The sequence below is a fragment of the Sus scrofa genome, chromosome 2 (assembly GCF_000003025.6).
Source record: "Sus scrofa isolate TJ Tabasco breed Duroc chromosome 2, Sscrofa11.1, whole genome shotgun sequence".
In the NCBI taxonomy this organism is placed as follows: Eukaryota; Metazoa; Chordata; class Mammalia; order Artiodactyla; family Suidae; genus Sus; species Sus scrofa.
In genome coordinates, this window is record NC_010444.4 from 25,155,386 (window position 1) to 25,174,128 (window position 18,743).

At 42.3% G+C, this 18,743-nt stretch overlaps 1 long non-coding RNA gene across 1 annotated transcript in view; it reads right to left on the reverse strand.

Annotated features, from left to right (window-relative positions):
* Positions 130-18,743, reverse strand: part of LOC106509375 — a 20,716-nt gene continuing 2,102 nt past the window's right edge. The window contains exons 1-3 of the long non-coding RNA XR_002341512.1: positions 16,799-18,743; positions 7,083-7,339; positions 130-778 (exon numbers count right to left, since the gene is read on the reverse strand). The exon at positions 16,799-18,743 is cut by the window's right edge and continues 2,102 nt beyond it. This is a non-coding gene — a long non-coding RNA (uncharacterized LOC106509375). The remainder of the gene's footprint in view (positions 779-7,082; positions 7,340-16,798) is intronic.

Below are 18,743 nucleotides of genomic sequence, written 5' to 3' on the forward strand. Positions count from 1 at the left end.
TCGAGACACACACAACTCAGACCAAGGGTGCCAGCCCTGCCGTGCCATTTACGGGCCATACGCGTGGCCTTGGATAAGTTACAGTGTCTTTTTGAGTCTGTTTCTTATCTGCAAAATAAGAACTATGATTACAACACTGTCCCAGGCTTGCTGTGAGAATTCAATGCGATAAGGTGTCTATTATGAGGCACTCGGCAGAGCATAAGCACTTAGTCAATGTTAGTTGTTGAATCTGTTCTATTTGTATCCAGTGTCCATATTTTTTTAAGTCACCATATCTAGAGAGGATCGAGCATCTTTTGGGTGTGATTTGGGCTGAGGGACAAAAGACAAAAGAAGGGTGTTGAACTCCTAAAGCCATAGATAAGAAGTGAGGAGAAGGACCTGCTCTTTTGACGTATTAAATACCTACTTACTCATACACCTCCTGGTTCCACAGGAGAACAGAGAAGGCAGATTTCATGCCGTGTCATAATTTGGAAACAAAAACAGATACTAAAACAGGAATGGGGATAGAAAATAGAAGCAGAAAGTAGCTCCAACAAATCTTACCAAGGGAAGCTTCCTGCAGACTTTGGCTGAGTGCTCAGCTCTCCAGCAGACTGTGCCAAAGGGCCTCGAGGGGGCTGCCTAATGCAGCTCTTCCCTGCCGGGTCACACCATTCCCAGGGGAGGGCTGCAAGGTGAACTGCTGGCCAAGGTGATTTGAGTGACTTGCGGGTACCCTGCCCAGCGCTGTGTCATGCAGGCTGGGTCACCCCGGTGGTCCAAGACATGGCTGCCAGGCCCAGAGGGGAAGAGAGAAAAAGAAAAAAAAAAAAAAAGCCATGAAGAGAAGCATCCAATTTTTGTGTTCATTACCATCACTTAAATTCAGAGGAGAGAATGTCTAAAAAATTCTCTCTGGCTTGCACTTTTTAGGCCGTTTAATTTTTTATTGTTGAGCATGAACAATGAAACAGAGTGGTTTCCTGTTTCTCGGGGCCCCTGCTCCCCACTGCTGAGGAATTTGGATTTAAACTGCTGGAGAGGAGAGGAACATTTAAATTCTATAAATTAGCTTCACTAAAGATGCTTAAGCGCTTATGAAAACATTCCCGTTCTATACTCAGCTCTATAAAATCTTAAAGAAAAAAAATTCCCAAACTGCCACGGGAAGCTAAGCTGGCAGAGAACGATCCTCTCAGTGCAAACATGCCAACAGCTTTACAAATGAGGAATATGCAACCGGGATTAAGAGCCTGCAGATCATTTATCAGTGACAGAACAAAAAGATTCTTAGCCGCTGTACTCCCAACCTCGGAAACTCCCACAGGCTAAGTAGTGCTCGGAAGCAGTAGTCAGTATTAACTCATTTACACCCACATTAAGGCAGGGAACCCCACTGCACCCCATCTCGGGTACCCCAGACGAGTATTTCGGTGTAATACAAAGAGTGTGGCTTCAGGGAGACCTAGGTGTATATCCTGGTTTAGCTACTAATCAGCTAATGACCTTGGAGAGTGGACTTGATCATTCACAGGCTCGGTTTTCTTCTCTGAAAACAGAACAGTCACAACCAATTCCCTCGATAGCTCCACTACTGGACAAACAGAATAAAGAAAGCAAAACTACAGAGGCATTCCGTCGTGTGGACATTCAAATAAAAGTGTTGGGACACCCATCATGAAAAAGAGAGTGTGCCAAAGAAAGAAAGAAAATGAGAAACTCTGGTTCGTTTCCCCTGTTATCTCCTTCCCATATTTTTTTCCAACTACACCTGAGCCTTCTCTTGCTCTAGGGAGAAGAGGTCATTGCCAAAATCGGAGACTGAAGAAATTAATTTTGGCTTGTGATTCTGAACGTGTTGGGTTAAGAATAAATTTTGACTCTCGACTTTATAGAAACTACCCCTTAAGTATTTACTTTAAAATCTGTGCGTTCCCCGTCCCACAGCCCCCGACCCCCTAAACAGACCGTTCTCATTACTCTCTTAATCTCAAGACAGCAGCCCGGGAGGACAAACACTGGTGTTCTCTGGCTATGAGCCCTAGACCCTGCTTCCTAGCTTAGCTTCTTCGGTCATCAGATACCAGACCCCTAGAAAGAGGGGGTGAGCTGACATGGAAGCCCTGTTCACTAAAACTTATTAAGACATCCTAAGTGTTTCTACCTAGTTTACATTTTTTTTGTCCATTCATATCAGATAGTCACCCCAATGGATGAGCATCGCCTCTGAAGCTATACCCTGAGCAGCACTTAGAGATTAGAATTTCCAAGGATGGAGTTCCTATCATGACTCAGCAGTTAACAAACCCAACTAGCATCCATGAGGATGTGGGTTCCATCCCTGGCCTCGCACAGTGGGTTAAGGATCCAGTGTTGCCCTGAGCTGTGGTGTAGGTCACAGATGAAGCTCAGATCCCGAGTTGCTGTGGCTGTGGCATGGGCCGGCGGCTACAGCTCCAATTCCACTCCCAGCCTTGGAACTTCCATGTGCCACAGGTGTGGCCCTAAAAAAACAAAAAGACAAAAAAAAAAAAAAAAGAATTTCCAAGGATGAATACTTTATTTAATGACCATCACTACTACCCACAGCTATCACTATTTGCACAGTTTTACCTTTACTATGACACACGTATTTTCACTACAGTCTCAGTGGACAATGGCCTAGCAGAGAGGGATTCTCAATTCCAATGTGTATTTTGTGATGGGCTAGCCCAGCACTTTGCAGTAGAACTTTCTGGGATGATGTAAGTCTTCTCTACCTGTGTTGTCCAGAAAAGTAACTACTAGCCACATATGGCAATAGCATTTGACAGGTGCCTTGTAAATTAAGGAACTGAATTTTAAATTGTATTTTAGGTAACTTAGATTTAAATATAATTGTCATGTGGGGCTCTTTGTCATCTTATTGGCTAGCATAGGGCTTGATACTACCCACTTAGGACTTGTGCTGCCCAGTGGAAATAGCGTGTGAGCCACATATTTAAATTTTTCTAGTAGCCACACTAAAAGAAAAAAAGAAAAGAAAAAGCAATGAAATTAATTTCAAGAATTCATTTTTAATTATTGACTATTCAAAATATTATTTCGACATATAGTCAATGAAATTGTTAATTAGATATTTACACTCTTTTTTCACACTAAGTCGTCAAAATGTTTATAATTACAACATATCTCGATTTGGACTAGCCATATGTCAAGTGTTCAACAGCCACATATGACCAATGGCCTCCGTACTGGACAATATGATACAGATATTAGAGACTCTGAGGCTTGCTTTTCTATCTGTTTACAGGCAAGTTTACAGCAATTATAATCAAAAACATTCTTGTGTTTAACTAGGGATGTCAAAGAATTTTCAACACAAAGTGTTAAACACAAACACCAAACTTGCTATATTTATTTTTACCAAAGTATACATAGCAGTGCAAAATACTTGGTGTTTCCTTTCCTTTCTAAAGATGTTTCTTGTTCTTTTACTTTGAGTTTAATTAACTAATTTCACTGACATGTCAATATTTACTGCTAATTATACAGGAACAATTCTACCACTTGAAGAAAGGCATTGGTATTGTGTATCATAGAATTTATAAGCTCAGTGCCTGGTAATTTCCATATCAATAATTTCCATTAGCGTAATGGAACACAATAGAAGCTGCTCCAGAAATAACAATGTGTAATAAAAAAAGCAATCATAGAGAATCATTTGGCAGCAAAGTAGATAACCAATAAGCCAATGACCTAATCAATAGGTATTAGATACATTAAATGCAGAAGATAATTCAGAAGAATCCATTAGCAGAAATTCTAACAAATAAATTACATAAAAATAATCAATGCATCTAGCTGACAATGTAACTGATAACAGTGGATCCGGAAGCAATTTCAAAGATTTGCATTGCTCACATTTGCATACCTTTTCAAGTTGTACATTGCAAGCTACACCTCCTCCCCCATCTTAAGCCCCTTCCTTAATCTTTTTTCTAAATTAGCTTGTTGTTTTACTATGTGGTAATGAAAAATGGATAAAGGCAGTCATATGGGTTTTCTGTCTCTCTAGAACACATCTTGATGAAACATACTCAATATCTGCTACTGGCTTTGGAGGCAAAAGCTATGACAGAAGAGTCTTTGCTTCTGAAGGCAGAGGCAAAGAAAGAGGGAACTTGGGAGGGAGTAGCACTGGGGGGGGTGAACTAGGGAGACTAGTTATAAAGATGGATGGATGGATGGATGCATGGATGGATGGATGGATGGATGGGTGGATGCCCTTTAAAGTGGGACAGGAACATCCTTTTGTTATGACTGTCCAGAATGTCGGCCTGCCTCCTGACTGGAAAAAGGGAAGCAAAAGACACTTCCTGTGGCCTTCTACTCTATCAGATTGATCAGCATAATTTTTTCCGCTTTACAACCGTTTATTTAGTTTGATTTTGTACACCTGAAAAGCATTTACACATTGCAAAGTTAGCTGACTGGGAGAAGACGAGATACTGATAGAACTATTATGTATTATGTAACTGGTGTAATGCTTTCATTTTGATTTACTTAGGGAAGCAAGTAGGAGTGGGCTATAAGCCATAGTCACTCATGGAACTTGCTCCCAGGACAAGGCACAGAACCCTTGTCTTATCTCCCTTCACTTATCTCCCTTCACTCTTCGAGGTGTGGCTGGAAAGGAAGCAGAGGCTGCCATTTAGTGAACACCTACTACATATCAGGCACCATGCTTAGCACAGGTAAGTAATCTCTAACTTTATTGACTATTTTTCCCCCACAAAGTCATTGTTAGTGATGAGAAAAGTGCATCATTTTGGAAGGCAGCTATGCTCACCACTATACACCAACACTGCACAAAGTGCATCATTTTGAACACAAAGAGGAGAAAATGCTCTGCCCATCCCTGTAGAAAAATCCTAGAATCCCATGATTCTAAAAGAAAATATCAGCAGAGCCCTTTGATGCTCTTTGTACATAACAACGAAGTTAAGCCGGGGATGGTAAGATGGGGCTGTTATTTGCCCCTCTTAATGCCAAGGCAATAGTAGTGGCACTGGGCACCAGGATTAAGCCACTTAAAGTGAGATCAATAAAATCTAGAAACATCATCCTTTCAAATAGTCTTAGGTGTCAAGAGATAAAATTTGAATACTTCTTTGGGATGATCACTGGAAAAGAGAAAGAGCCTTTTAGTGATGCATGTAAAAGTAAGCCACACAACCACTGCTTTAAGAAAAACTATGAAATAATTATTAATATAAAAGTGATGATGCTGAAGGATAAAAATTTTAAAAACCTGATTCATGCAAATATAAAATGAACACATGTCAAGATTTTGACTCATTCACTAATTAATGAACCAGTGAGATGATACAATGGGTTCAAGGGAGAATTTAAAAATCAGACACATAGGATTTCCCATTGTGGCTCAGTGGAAAGGAGTCTGACTCGTATCCATGAGGATGCAGATTCAATCCCTGGCCTTGCTCAGTGGGTTAAGGATCTGGCGTTGCGGTGAACTGCAGTGTAGATCACAGATGCGGCTCAGATCCTGCGTTGCTGTGGCTGTGGTGTAGGCCAGCAGCTACAGCTCTGATTTGACCCCTAGCCTGGGAACCTCCATATGTCGTGAATGCAGCCCTAAAAAGATGAGGGGAAAAAAAAAAAGCAGATACACAGACATACAGACTGATATAAATGTGATTGATAGATGGATGCAAAACTGGCCTGACAGAGGATGCAACTTTCAAAATCCATGTACATGCTGTGGTAGGCAGAATTCCGAGCTGCCTGCCCCCTGGTGTGTACATCATGTATAATCCCCTCCCCCAGACTATGGGCAAAGCTGTGACTATGATGGATTTCTTCTCACGGTCAGGTTACGCTCGATGACAAAGGTGAAGTGTGGGGATTTTACAGGTGTAATTAAATCGCTGAGACTCTGAATTAACCAAAAAGGAGATTAGCTGAGTGGGTCTAACCTAATAAGATGAACCCTTAAAGCATACTGGACCATTCCTGAAGGAAGAGATTTAAGCAGGAAAGGCCAGCAATGGCCTCTGAAAAGCAAGCTGCCAACTAGGGGAGGACCACGTGACGGGGGATGGCAGGCAGCCTCTGGAATCTGAGAACCAAGAGCCAGCAAGAAAGAGGAACCTCATAATCGCAAGATGAATTCTTCCATCCACCAGACACCCTGGAAGAGGAACCCAAAGCCCCAGATGAGACCAAGTCAGCACCTGGATATCAGTCTGCCGAGACCCTGGGCAGAAGACCCAGCTAACATGTGCCCGGATCTCTGACCCATAGAAAATACCAGATAATGAATTTACATTACTATAAGTTGTTTAACTTGTCGTAGTTTGTTAAGGAGCACCAGAAACCTCTTAGGCAGGTCCACAGAAAAGAATGTTTTGCATTGGTACTGATTAGCTACCACTTATGAAGCTGTAAAGCAGCTCAAGGCAGTGAAAGGTACAGAGACCCCACAGAATCAAATAACCTGGAAGATAACACCTCGATTTGTATTGAAAGTATCCAGTAATCCATTTGGTCCCTACTGTGAGAAATGTTTCATTTGGCAAAATGCCTGTTTCACAGGCAATATTGCTTAATTTTGTTTTTTATTTAAAGGAAACCTTCCCCCCCCCAAAAAAAGATTTAGACTGCACTTTAATTTGTTTTTCTGGGCATATGAGGGGATGAGGGGTGGCTTGCTATTGGGAATTACAGAATGGAGACCCCAGAAGGCTGCAGAAAGCACCGGTCACCGCTGAGAAAATGGAACTGGGAAAAACCCAACTTGGACCGTGAGGCTGATGCTCGAGATTAAGTAAAAGTCAAGGCTGCCTCCATCCAGTCATGCATTTATTCCCTCAATGAACAAACCCAGTGCCTCCCGGGTTCCAGACAGAGGTACAGAAGTGAACAAACACCAGCAAGTCCCCAGTCTCACAGGATTTACATCCCGAAGGAGGAGCAATAACCCATATTTGGAGATCAATGATGAAAAGTTTCAGAATTTGAGAACTATACTGATATTTGACCTTTGTGCTCAGCCATGAAGAAACTTCTGGGGTTAAAGGTTGAGATCATACCTCTGTGGAAAGTGTTTTGAGAAAATTTAGTCCTCAGGCATTCTGGTAAGAGGCAGATCCAAGTAGAGAAAATGAGGATAATGATGATGCCGGGCTCTTAGACGGAGGTGAGGTTAGATGCATAGGCGCCTACTCTGATGTGGTCCAGCTTCCCAAGTAAATATAGACTAAATAAGGAATTGTCCTCTGGTGGGGATCAGCCCTTGTCTGCCATGTGGAGGTTGCCCTGGATGAAGCCCTAGAGGTTGCCCTGGACTCTGGATGAAGAAATATAGAAAATACAATAATAAATTAAGGTTAAATTGCTACATTTAATTCTGTGGTTAGTGATAATGACAGCTAATACATACAAGCACTTACTATCATTGTTCTAAGTACTTCACGTACAATAACTTATTTAAGACTTACCATCAACCAATGAGGTAGAAACTATTATCATTCCCATGTGACAGATGAGGCAACTGAGGCAGCGAATGGTTAAGTGATTTCTCCAAAGTCCCACAACTAGTGAGAGTGAGAGCTATGATTCACACCCAGACAGTCTGGCACCAGAATTCTAGCTCTTAACCCTCACTGAGCACCATCTTTGTAATAAGGGTTCCTTCAGACATGGGCAGAAACAGTTCTGAAGTCTGCTCTGCCTTGTAATTTACTTCTATTACTCAAACGCTTCAGTATTCTCAATAGCCATAGTCCATCTTCAGCCGCTCTATAGGAAATAAAGGGATTTTTATATCTTCTTCTGGTCTCAGTGTGGGCGCCTGCTGATTGTACAATAAGTAAAACTAGCAGTTATTTTTACCATTCTGGCAAATCTGTCACCTATTAAAAAAAAATGCCTCTTTCCTCATTTCTGAACTACATTTCTCCTTTCTCTTTGAAGAAATGCAGTTCTCCTCTGGGAGTTCTGCCTTAGAAATCTATACTGCTCATCTCCCCGCTAGGATTCAACTCCCCAGCACAAGCTCTGTGACTGCGAATCCCTGCAGCTGCCAGCAAACAATAAGTAATACAAAGGAGAACTGAGGGTTTCGAGTTTCCTGTTTACAGCCTCCATGCAACGGGGATCTCTCCGAGAGACGTGTAAGGCCGGCAACAAATTAACAAGGGTTTAGTTATTTTACAAGGGGGAACAATGGTTCCTCTGATCACTTTTGATTCATTCCATCTCTGGTTTCCATGGAGCATCATAAAAGGATCTATGTGTGTCAAGACGGGAGAAAGAGAAGTGGCCTGCGGCGCCCAGGGGAAGAAGCATCCACCTCCTGAGGCTCCTGCGAGAGAGGGTATCTCTGACACTTAGTACCCAGTTCCGGTCGTGGGCTGCTCTGTCTAGGGAAATGGCAATCCGATCCGGTATCACAGCCCTCATTCCAGCAGTCTTATTATTCTCTTCTCAGGCGATCTCTGCCCGTGGGTTCTAGTCCCTTTTTAGGAACTTGCCTCCACCTTTCCCCTTTTTTCTTCCCTTTTTATTGCCACGAGTTGAAAAGCTGTGTAGGAAATTACACTTGCCTGCTGAACTGCCTCTTAAAGGAAACTGTTGAATTTTCCAGAGATAACCCGGGAAGTTAGGGGTACCCTGTGGCAAACATCCGAGGTTTTGGGGGCCACACGGAGTGCGTTCCCCTTCCTTTGGACAACTTCACCAGCCCTTTCCCTTCTCAATCACGTGATTCTAGAAAATTTAGACCGCAGGCGGTGGGAGAAGAGCATGTGATTTAGGCCTAAGCCAATCTATTTCCTTGGCTGCCCATGTGGTTCACTGATAATCATGTGCGGATGAGATCCAGATAGAGAGGCAATGAGGCTGCCACTCTCTCCTTGCTGGACTTGGATGAGAGGGTAAGACTGGATACTCTGCAACCATCTTCCTACCTATGAGGAATGTGCGTCTACGGTACTGCCGAGCTGGGAAGAGAACAAGACGCTGGATCCTGAGGAGAGAGCAGGAGCCCCAGAATCATTTTATTTCTGAAGCAAATCCTGTTACCAGACACAGGATTACATGATTCAGTAAATTTTGTCCGGCTCCTACAGTCTTGGGTTGGATTTTGTTGCTTGCAACGGAAAGAGTTGTCTATTTTCCACTAGGGGACATGGAAAGGAAACTCCAAGAATAAGAGCTGCCCAGGCCAGGGGTGGGCAGATCACAGCCCTTCAGCCAAGAAAGTAAGTTTTACCTGAGGGTATTTGTCCCTTCACATTTATCATGAAAAGGCAGAACCTGCAAAATATGTTTTTAGAGCTATTAACTTTTCCATTCCCTTCCACCTAACACTGACTTTTTTAGGGGAGGAAAATCTATTTTTAGGCAGGAAATAATATTTCCAATTTATTATTCAAGTAATTGCTAGGCCTGCCTTAATGTGAACACAGACATGGGTTGAACTCCTCAAAAAGTCACTTTTTTTTTTTTTTTTTTTTTTGGTCACTACACCTTTTAAGTGCTTACATTACCATCTCCATTATACTATCTTTTTAGCTAAGAGATGGTATATGAAGACATTTGGCCAGGGACCCAGAATCACCAGAATCCTGCCGTGGCCTACCAACCCCATATCTCTGCAGTGCCCTCTGCAGGCAGTAAGAAGCACTTTATTTTCAGAGAACTTGGGTCCAAAACCTTAAGGCAAATTCAAGTAAGAAAAGATGGACCTCATGTTTTTTTTCTCCTTATTGTTCAATTCCAATTCTCAGATATAACCAGCTTGGATATCTAGTTCCATATTCTCTGGCACTGGTTGATGTGTGTTACATCAGGTTTTTATTATTGTTGCTGTGGTTTAGTTTTGATTTTTGGTTTGTTTGTTTCTTTCTTTCCTTTTTTTTTTTTTCAGCCAGCCTGAAAAGGCATGCAGAAGTTCTTGGGCCAGGGATCGAACTCATGCCACAGCAGAGACCTAAGCCATAGCAGTGACAATGTTGGGTCTTTAACTGCTATGCCACCAAGGAACCCTTGACTTTTGATATTTGATAGACACCAAGAAAAGAAAATAGGACACTGTGTCACCATTGTCCAGGATATTTTCCCAGTGGTTGCCCAAGCCCTGTGTTGACAAAATTCAACTGAGTAAATTTTAAAGATCATATTGGCTTTATTCAGCCATTCTGGAATCAGGCAGCACCCAATTTAGCAGCTGGAAAGGAGCTCCAAAGTGTTGTACAAGGCAAAGGATTTTTTTATAGACCAAAGTGAGCGGAAACAGGGAAGTTATGCTGGACACTTACTGACTGGTTAAAGCAGGGTTACTTTCCTTATGTGGAGCAAAAGGAAGTCTTGGAGCAGCCCTGATTGGTTGACCTTGGCCTTCCTTTTCCAGGAGAGCTAATCCTCAGAACTTAGTTTTGGTTTGCTGATGCAGGGCTTAGCATGAGTGACTCCATCTTGGGCCTCATTTGGCTACTTTAGAACCTGTCAGGCTGAGTCAAGAATTCTGAATCTGCTTCCAGGTGGGAGGATGAATGAGTGTCCAAGAAGAAAGAAAATGAAGGGGTGCGGAGAGGGGACTGGAGGACTGCCCTGCCATTCTGGCCACAAGGAAGAGAGACAGAAAGAGACTATACCTATGGTACATGTGCTACAACCTGATTTCTGTTAAAATATCACCTTTAGAAAATGTGAGCCAAAAGTGTCTTGGAACCAATCAGATCGATATTCACCTCAGAAGAGAACAAGGCAGGAAGTGAAAAGAGAATTTCTGAAAGCTTGTTCTTAATAGTTACCATTATCATTTTAGTTAGGATAATGCTGGCTACAATAGCGGGTCATCTCCAGAATTTCAGCAGCCTAACATAATACAAGTTAATTTCTTCTTCATATAATAAGTTAAAGTGGATACTTCTCACTGACAGACTGCTTTCCTAGACGTGGTGATTTAAGAACCCATGTTCTTTCCATCTTAAGGCTCCATTTTAAGGCAATAGTTTTCAACTTTTAACTGCACTTTGTAATTACTTAATGAGCTTTAAAAATGCTAATACATGAGCCTCACCCCAGGAGACTCGATTTCACTGGTTTAAAAGACAGCTTGGCCATCAAAATGTTTAAAATACCCCTTGGAGAAATATAAACTGTAACCAGTATTTCACTGAGGCGTTGCTCTGGGGCAGTGGTTTCCAGGGCATGGTCCCCAGGCTGGCAGCATCAGCAGCATTTGGGATGTGTAAGACTTGCAAATATTCAGATCCCAACCAGATCTGCTAAGTAAGACCTCTAAGGATGGGGCCCAGCAATATGTCTCTTAACTGCCTTCTGATGCATATTCAAGTCTGAGAATCACTACCCTAGAGCCCCAAAGTTCCCTGCATCCAGGCAGAAGGGAAGAGAATGAACCTGAAGGAACATGCCTGCTGCTTACCTACCTCACAGTCTCTTGGCAAGATCTAGTTCCATGGGCCCATCCTGAGGCAATGGGACCCTAACTGAGGAGCCTGTGTCTGCCACAGTCATACACTCTGGATTTGTTGACACTGACCCTGAATTCCACACCAATTCAGGATTGAAGGAAAATGAAAACACTTTTAAGTTCTAGGTGGAACACAGATGGTCAGAGCTCCTGGGTCCTAGGAGTTGTGAGACGAAACGTTTAAACTTGTAGGAAGGCACATGCAAAGTATTTACGCTGATGTAGAATGGAATGGGTTCATTTCGATAGAAAAATTAACACATAAAAATTGCACAAATTTGTGAGCACATTTACACCATGCGTTGTAATAGTGATTTTTTCATCCAAGTGACAAGATCCCTTGAGTTCTCATTCTGTCTGGAGCTCTCTGTGATTCACCCTTTCTCCATCTCCTTTCCCCTAACAGCTCAATAGCAGCTCTGAGGCAGAGACGGAAAATTGTGCATCTGTAGGGCCAAGGTTATTTCAGAAGGCAATCCAGAAAGAATATCCCAACCCCGGACTCCACTGTGCTATGACAGAGAGACCAGAGACCTTAAAGTGACACTTTGGGGTTCATGTCCTGGCTTTGCCACTTCTTCCCTGTGTGGCCTTGGGTGGGACACTTAACCTCTCTGGGCCTCAGTTTCCTCTTCTCTGAAAGACATAAAGCGTCCTGGCTTATAGAATTTTTGGAACAACCATATGAAATAACACAGGTAAAGGTAGTTTAAGAATATTAACTGTTTTAATCCCCATTTTGGCTGCTTTATAATGTCAGGCCATTCTTACCCCTGACAAGCCACATGCAGGAGAAACAGTTAAGATGCTTTGAGACTGTCTGAGGGTGGCGAAGTTCAGCCCATTCTTATTAAAGCTATTTACAGTGAGAAGCCATTCAGGTCAGGCCTGCCTTTCCAGTCGGCCTCATTGGCAAGGCGGTGGGCCCTGGGCTCTGTCTCTTATGTGTTCCTTGTGGTTTCTATCTGCTCTGGCTTTGGTGGTATGTTTCATTCAGACTAGATGCCAAGAGGATGATATGGCCCAGGGAGCTGAGAACAGACTGGACATCTGAGTACTTTGTGCTTGTCTGTACCACTTCAAACACTGACTCAGTTAGCCAGTGGTTGAGAGAAAAAAGAACACATCACCTACTTAAGGGCAGAGGCAACTCTGGCCTTCTGAACACTTGAAATATATACCAGCCTCTTGAAAACTAAAGGCTGATTTGGGCTCCATGATTCTTTAGAGTCTGAGTGGCCAGGGGGTGTTTAGGGAGGGCCTGGCACCAGGCAACTACTAGCACTTACAATTTAGGGCATCCATAATAAAATGGATAGATTCTAGATGTTTTAAGTCCCGGATCTCAGAGGCAGTTCAGAGCTTATAACAATACAATGACAACTGTCATAAACTCATGTATGTATAGTATTTTCCAATTTATAGACCATTTCATACACTGTAGGAGAGCTGATTCTATCCATCTCCTGGGAGCACATAAGTATCACACTTACATGTCTTTGTTGGCGCGGAATACAGACTCACTCAAGGTACCAGTTGCGTGTGTGAGTCAGATGTCATCACTGCACCTTTCTAAGTAATACAGCCCAGCATCCAAGTGGTGTCTTTCCTCCCTAATCTTGCCTGAAGCTAAGGCTTGGCAATCAGTTCTGGCTGCCATGTTTACAACATGGTCGGGATGGTGTGAGCTCTACAGAATTCACAGGAAAGGTAATCCACATTCCTTCTCTTGCAGCTGCCCTTAAATTTACAAGGACACATTTCTTCCTGGAGTCTCTGGATATTGGACTAAGATTGTCACGTGTCATTAACACAGTTCAATTCTGCAACTGCACTGATTGGAAAACTTGATTCAACTGAGAACTTGTTTTTGGCAATTGCATCTGCATCATCCCAAAATATATCAGAGCTGCCATTGACAGATGGTCTGAGATGGGCCTAGGGAAGCTGTTGACAGATATCTTGAGATGGATCTTATTACATTGACGTATCTGAAGAATGTCCCGTGGGAAATGTCTTCACAGGCCTGGAGGCTGACAGAACAAGATGGAAGCCCTTCAAAAGAATTGCCAATAAAGAGACTGAAAATGGGCACCACCTTCCAGAGGCAATTTGGCAATATGTATTGAACCTTAAAATATTTATATCCTTTAACCCTGTATTCGTCTTCCCAAATTTTAGCTGCAAGTGCTGCTGAGATGTGTGTGCAAAGATTTATGTATAGAGACTTCCACTACAGCATTAGACAGAAAAATCTGCTTATCCAAACAATTTAACTCCTCCCCCTTCCATAGCAGAAATATCTCTGTAGGCTTAAAATCAGGGATATAACACTAACTCCCGAATTTCACCAATTTAGCAGATTTTTTTTTTAAATCTACTGACTATTCTTTAAGAACATCTACTTTAAATGTAACTCAATCCACTGGAAAGAGGGAATAAGGGATTCAAAAACAGTGAGTGAGTGAAAAATCTCTTAAGAATTGGGAAGCAGCAACAGTAGTAAAAATATTTCTGAGATGGATGCAAATATGAAATTGAAGATGACAGTACAACACGAGAGGCTGTGGCTAAGGCACTGACTTGATGTCCATAATGACAATGACCTCAAAGGAAATGTAGGAGGGTATAAGAATTTGGTATTTAAAAATCAAAGTCATAATTGATTCAGAAAACAAATCTACCACCTTCTAAAAACAATGCCAAACCTACAGTTTTGTTTTAATGAGGCCTGCCTCACACAATTCACATCAAAATATTACTTTCATCATGAGAATTATTTTTGTTCTTCCACGAAATAGTCTAAGAAATGTGCTGTGAAATTACTTGCCAAGGTCAAGAAAACTCATAATCTTGATAACGGGAGGGGAAAAAAGAATAACTGTGTCTCTGTCTAGAGTAGTTGTTCTCAGCTGGTGCTGGGGGCGGGGGGCTGGGATTTTGCCCCTTGGGAACATTTGGCCCTATCTGGAGATATTGTCAGTTGTCACAACTTGGGGGTTGGCTGCTGAAACTGAAGCACTTATGCCTTGAACCGAGCCAAGACCCAGATTGGGACCTGAACCCAATGTTTTTATTTTTTATTTTTTTGGTCTTTTTGCCATTTCTTGGGCCGCTCCAGCGGCATATGGAGGTTCCCAGGCCAGGGGTCGAATCGGAGCTGTAGCCGCCGGCCTACGCCAGAGCCACAGCAACGCGGGATCCGAGCTGCGTCTGCAACCTACACCACAGCTCACGGCAACGCCGGATCGTCAACCCACTGAGCAAGGGCAGGGACCGAACCCGCAACCTCATGGTTCCTAGTCGGATTCGTTAACCACTGCGCCATGACGGGAACTCCCCCAATGTTTTAAAATTAGACTCACTCACCTGGTGTCTGGACTTACTGAGGTTCAGGTTCTTTATGCCTCTGAGCAGAAGGAATTTAGCAAGGGACAAAGTGATAGGGAAGAAATAGATTTATTAAGATAGGACACCTCTGAGAGATGCAAGCAGGCAGGTGAGGAGGCTCTGTCCCGAGGATTAGGTGGGCTACAGTTTTATCATCCAAGGGGAGTGGGGGAAGGGGAAAGACCATCTCTTCCTCTTTTTTTAAGTAGTAGCTCCTCCTTGGAATCCAGTAAGAGAGTATCTGACCCTATAAGGTCAAACTAGGACTATCACGGTGCTTATTTAAATTAGTAGAAGGGTGATCCTTAAACTCCTGCCCTTGGTCTGAACCTGAATGCAGGCTTCAGCCCATCCCCACCCAATGACCTGAGGCATATCTCATGCCTCCACTAGTCAAGCCGGCCTGGTTCTGATGGCTTTCTTGAGCAATTATTAACTTAGAGTGGTCTCACAAAGTTCCCTAGGTTTCCCTCTCTAACTATGGTCCCTTATTGAGACTTCTACAACTACCTGTGTAACTATCCTTCTCCTTCCCTGTCACTGCTGGCATCTGGTGGGTAGAGACCAGAAATGCTGCTGAACACCCTACAGCGCACAAGACAGTCTCCTACAAAGAACTGTCTAGCCCAAGATATCAGGAGGGCCAAGGTTGAGAAACCCTTGTCTAGACAGAGACAAAATGATCTGGAAAGAAATGACCAAATGCAGAACCCCTGCTGTTCCATGCTGTTCCTACTGGGGGTGGGGAGAGGGGAGGGGTGATGCTAGGAAAGACTCCCAACTCCTGAGAGCTGAGTCCTTAGTTGCATCCTTCATTAGCACTAAACCAAAAAATTGAAATTAATAAAATCTTGATTGTACTGGAATTTGTATAGGCAAACTCCTCAGTTTTCCAAGTTTTTTTTTTCCCCCTATATAAGGAAAAAGGAATAAAATACATGAAAGAAGAAGCTTATTCAAGGAACTTCAAAAACCTGTCCTAGGGTCAAGCACAAATTGTATCCAATCTCCTGTTTTGTTTTCTAGACAATGGGAGTTGGGGTCCAGAATGTCCAGCCTGACCCTAAAGTGTCAGAGAAACATTAAATCACATTCAAAGTAAACTATGCTTCTTAGGGCAGGAAACTCGACTCATACCTTTCAGTAAGATTTCAACATCCAGGGTTGATGTGAAAAAGGATTTTCTGGGTAAATTCGAGATAACCTGGAATCTCCCATTCCCGGGGTATTTTGACAAATTGGAATTTTCCTGTAGTTTCCATTCCTCAAGATGTTCTTGACATTGGCAAGATTTACAGGAAGGGCTACTGACAGCATTACAAATTCGCATCTACACTTTCCTTTCTACAATTTATGTCTGTAATGGAATGTATCAAAATAAGCCTGTGACATTTCTTTGTAAGGAAGACAAACAGGTCAACCACTTTATTTTCTAAAATCTAAATAAAACAAAGAAAATATTCACTAGGCTGAGAAGAATCAACTGGCCTTCAGAATAGCAACAGGAGGAGGTAAAAATTTAGTTCTGATTTGCCACATTTTCCAGGGGGCAGCTTTATGTGCCTGTGATCGTTTTGAGGAGTTTGGAAAGTACAATCTAAACACTTGTCTTGCTGGGAACAAAGCACACTGAAGTGTACGGTTTTGCCTGAATCTACCTAATCTCATTCTGACAGGTTCCCATACAAGCTGGGAACAGCCAGGATGAACTCTTTTCCAACATTATTGCTAATTGGCAGCAGCAAGACAGCATGTGAGTTTGAGTGTGTGAAAGATGGGAGAAAACAAAAACAAAGCCAAACTCTAAAATTCCAATCAGCCTTAATTAGTGGAGAAAAACCAACTGCTTAAGAAGGCACACCTACTGAGATAGTCAGAACCAGATGGCTACAAACTATTTCTAAGACCATCACTTACCTTCTCTGGCTTTTGGGTATTCCACCCTTATGAATAAGGTGTGAAAAATTATTGTCCTCTGCTCCTACTAGATGTAGCAATGATTAATTTAGAAAATGCAGAAATATCCTTAATAGATTGGGTCTAACAGGTCATCCTCCCTGTACCTGAATATATAAAATATTTGATGTTATTATGACAGACATTTAACATAGCCAAGGTCAAAAGCCTGTTAATCAGAATTTACCTACAGGATATCAGATCAGTCACAGTTTTTGTTTGTTTGTTTGTTTTGGTATCACAATGTGGAGTAGTGAAAACATCATCATTAGCTTTGGTTCTCTGCAGATCTGGGTTTAAAATCTTCCTCCATGGCTTTCTAGCCCTATGAACATTAAAAAAAAAAAAAAAATCAATGCGCTTCTCTGAGACCTGGATTCCTCATTGGTAAAATGGTTTATAGTGATTGCTACATAGTATGTGGTGAGGATGGAAGTAGGCAATACACAGAAAGCAAATAGCTGGAACTCAGTATGTAGGAGGCCAATTCTCTGGTTCTCCAACACACAACACAACACAACAGATGCCACTCAGCTGATAGTTGTCCTTACTGTGGAGTGTTTAATTTAAATACATTTTTAAGGAAAAGAGTTAAAGCTTTAGAAACTGAACCATAGAGAGGATTTACATGGAACAAAGGCAACTTTTGTAGCAACTTCTGGGGTGAACTTATGACAGGTATGACTCATTGTCCTTTGTTTTCTGCACATAGAGTTATGACTAATGAGACTGGAGGTTCTTAATGATAACCTTAAACTGTTGCAGAATCCTTAGTCACTCTGGAAAAGGGGTGTTGTGTTCCTAGGTATGGGTTAGGACTCTTTGGCTGCAAATAATGTAAACTTCCCCAAGCTCATTTGGATCTGGATATAGGTGAGTGTGTATGGGGACGGGGGGAGGTGGATATCAAGGGGACTTATGGAGTGTCTGTCTCTCCATATACCTATCTTACTTGTACTTTCCCAAATATCAGCTTTATTTTCACATTCCAAATGGCAGAAGAACAGTTGCCTAATCATTCTGGAGATTTTGTGTTACAGGCCCAAGCACATGAAGAAACTGATGCAATCAGATGGTGTTTCCATTCCAAATTCCTAGGGAAGAGAAGCTGATCAGTCCAGTTGGGGGTCCACCGTCCATACCTCAGCTCCAATCATCTATGGCCAGGGACTCAGGAGCCCATTGTACAGACATGGATGTCGAGGCTCACTCCTGCCTACCTGAGGATGGGGATAAAAGAGGAGATCTCAAAGGGCAGAAGAAGAGGAGTGTCATGGCCTGGAGTTACCAAAGGTGTCATTCTACTTTACATTCCTTTACAGGGGAGAAAGGAAATTAATATATTTTAGAATAATTTTCAGTAACCAGTGTCACCACCTAAAAAGTTTTCTGCATATCCCATGGCTAAGACAAAATTCAATCTAGTTAGCTAAACATATTTTGCCCTGCATCCTAATTTTAGCAGAAACAGATGGTTGCCTACCTAACAGCTTATTCCCCTTCCTTCTTCACTGGCAGGATCCCACACATATTTGGGTGTCCATCCCTCCCTCATATCAGTCCTAGAAAGGTCACCTTATCCTTGTGTTTAGAAGTAAATTAGTCTAATGGTTGTATTGTGATTGATCCCTTTTGGTTTAGACATGGGCATATGACACAATTATGACCAATAAAACATGATGAGGAATCTTTGCCTTCTACAAGGATATTTTTCTCATTGATAGAAAGAAACTCACAGGAACACTTCCTATTCTAACATTTAAGTATCTGGGTGCGATGCTTGGAACTGTTGCAGCCATATTACGACCATGAGGGGACCTAGTATGAGGATAAGAGAACTGAAATATGCAAAGAATTGGCCCTTTGATGACCCATTTGAGCTACTGAGTTAACCCAACTGGGACTG